The sequence below is a fragment of the Sapajus apella genome, unplaced genomic scaffold (assembly GCF_009761245.1).
Source record: "Sapajus apella isolate SASKATOON/1434 unplaced genomic scaffold, GSC_monkey_1.0 scaffold51, whole genome shotgun sequence".
NCBI lineage: Eukaryota > Metazoa > Chordata > Mammalia > Primates > Cebidae > Sapajus > Sapajus apella.
In genome coordinates this window covers 2,988,035-2,990,772 of record NW_022436991.1, presented here as the reverse complement: position 1 = coordinate 2,990,772, position 2,738 = coordinate 2,988,035, and the positions used below count along the sequence as shown (strand labels likewise).

Below are 2,738 nucleotides of genomic sequence, written 5' to 3'. Positions count from 1 at the left end.
GAGAATCACTTGAACCTGGGAGATGGAGGTTGCAGTAAGCCAGGATCATGCCAGTGCACTCCAGCCTGAGCGACAAAGGGAGACTCCATCTCAAAAAAAAAAAAAAAAAAGAAAAAGAAAAAAATCTCTTGTGATTGCTTTGGGTCCACCTGGATAATCTAAAATGGTCTCATCTTGAGATTATAGCTTAATCACAGCAGCAAACTCCCTTTTGCCAGGCAAAAGGTTACTGGGGTTAGCATGTGGACATCTTTGGGGAGCCATTCTGCCTACCGCAGACAGCAAAGTAAAGGACGTCTTTGTATGGGGGGCCTGCTTCTTGGGATCGAATCTCCACCCCTTGTTAAGGTAATGACACTACGTATTCCCCGACCCCTGGAAGCACTGGGCACTGTTGTGCTAAGGAAAATAGACTGAGTCATTCCTCAGGCTTCCACTCAAGTGAGATAAATTTTCACTTTCTTCGTTGGATATTATATTGATAGGTACACTCTCTAAGGACCTATCATATGCCCCATGCCTTGTGCAAGGCACCTGAGGCTACAAAATCGGATAAGACAAGATTCCTGCTCTCAACCAGCCTACAGTCAGGTCAAGGGGACAGACTCTGTGCATCAGTGATTCTAGGGGTGGCCAGGGTAGGCAGAGGAATCTATGGAGCCACCTAGGAGTGACCTCTTCATTCTCTCCAGAAGTATTTACAGAGCACTTACTCTGTGCCAGATACTATTCTAGATGCATGGGATGTGTCAGTATACAGAACCAAGATCATTATCCTCATGAAGTTTACATTCCAGGAGAGCAAAACAAACAACAAACAATGTAAGCAAACCATAGAGTATGTTAGGGGATGCTAAAGAAAAAGTGAGGGTGGGCAGAAGCCAGGCACGGCGGCTCCACCTGTCATCCCTGCATTTTGGAAAGCTGAGGCAGAAGGATTGCTTGAGGCCAAGAGTTCAAAACTACTTTGGGCACCAGACAACACCTCTACCAAAAAAAAAAAAAAAAAGGCATGCACCGACTTCTCCTTTTTCCAGCTGGAACCATGGAGGGTATAGAAGAAGAAGGTTCCTGCTGTGCTGGAGACCCTTAAGAAAAAGCGAAGGAATTTCACAGAGCTGAAGATCAAGCGCCTGAGAAAGAAGTTTGCCCAAAAGATGCTTTGAAAGGCAAGGGGGAAGCTTATCTATAAAAAAGTGAAGCATTATCACAAGGAATATAGGCAGATATACAGAACTGAAATTCGAATGGCGAGGATGGCAAGGAAAGCTGGCAACTTCTATGTACCTGCAGAACCCAAACTGGCATTTGTCATCAGGATCAGAGTTATCAACGGTGTGAGCCCAAAGGTCCAAAAGGTGTTGCAGCTTCTTCGCCTTCGTCAGATCTTCAGTGGAACCTTTGTGAAGCTCAACAAGGCTTCAATTAACATGCTGAGGATTGTAGAGCCATATATTGCATGGGGGATACCCAAATCTGAAGTCAGTAAATGAACTAATCTGCAAACGTGGTTATGGCAAAATCAAAAAGAAGCGAATTGCTTTGACAGATAATGCTCTGATTGCTCGATCTCTTGGAAAATATGGCATCATCTGCATGGAGGATCTGACTCATGAGATCTATACTGTTGGAAAATGCTTCAAAGAAGCAAATAACTTCCTGTGGCCCTTTAAATTATCTTCTCCACGGGGCGGGATGAAGAAAAAGACCACCCATTTTGTAGAAGGTGGAGATGCAGGCAACAGGGAGGATCAGATCAACAGGCTTATTAGAAGAGTGAACTAAGGTGTCTCCCATGATTATTTTTCTAAGCTGGTCAGTTAATAAACAGTACCTGCTCAATTGAAAAAAAAAAAAAAGGAGAAGGGGGAAGACATAGAAGCAATCAGTACTTAAAGATCTCATATAGATGCTAGATTGAGAAGTAGACAGGATAGTTATCAATGAATGCTGTGAAGAAAAGACACCATAAAGGAGATGGTGACAGGCTATTCTGGGCATACTGCCTGTGGAGTAGCCCTCCTCTGCAAGGAGCAGGTTTTTGTTTTGTTTGTTGTTTCATTTTTTAAGTAAAATTGTAATTTTGACCAGGCACAGTGGCTCACACCTATAATCCCAGCAGTTTGGGGAGGCCAAGGCGGGCAGATCACCTGAGGTCAGGAGTTCAAGATCAACCTGGCCAACGTAGCAAAACTCTACTAAAAATACAAAAATTAGCTGGGCATGGTGGTGCATGCCTGTAATCCCAGCTACTCGGGAGGCTGAGGCAGGAGAATCACTTGAACCCGGGAGGCGGAGGTTGCAGTGAGTCGAGATTGCACCACTGTACTCCAGCCTCTGTCTCAAAAAATAATTTTTTAATTAATTAAAGGAGATGGTGGGGAAGCCAAGTCATACAAAAGGGGCTGCAGGTTCATTCCTGTAGGGGTCCAGCAGTGACCTAGTGAGTGGAGCCTGCACAGGCGTCACTGGCACTCGGTAGACTGGTGAGCACCCTGCCCGCGCTAGCTAAGGTAACAACTGCTTCCCAGCCCTCTCCGTTGTTGCCCTGTGGTCTACAAATGCAGCTTTGCCAGAAATTCCAGGCATATTTCAAGATTAGCCAGAAATCGGGATTTTATTACAACAAATATCCCTACCTTGAAAAGCTAAGTAGAAAAAAACACTACACAGTACAAATAAGCCATGTCCATAGGCAGCATTGAGCCCATGAGCCACCCACTTGCACCCTCTGTCTT

General features: G+C 44.9%; 1 pseudogene; it reads left to right on the top strand.

The window, feature by feature from the left end:
• Window positions 1-1,142: 1,142 nt before the first annotated feature.
• Window positions 1,143-1,840, top strand: LOC116526456 (annotated as a pseudogene).
• Window positions 1,841-2,738: the final 898 nt, after the last annotated feature.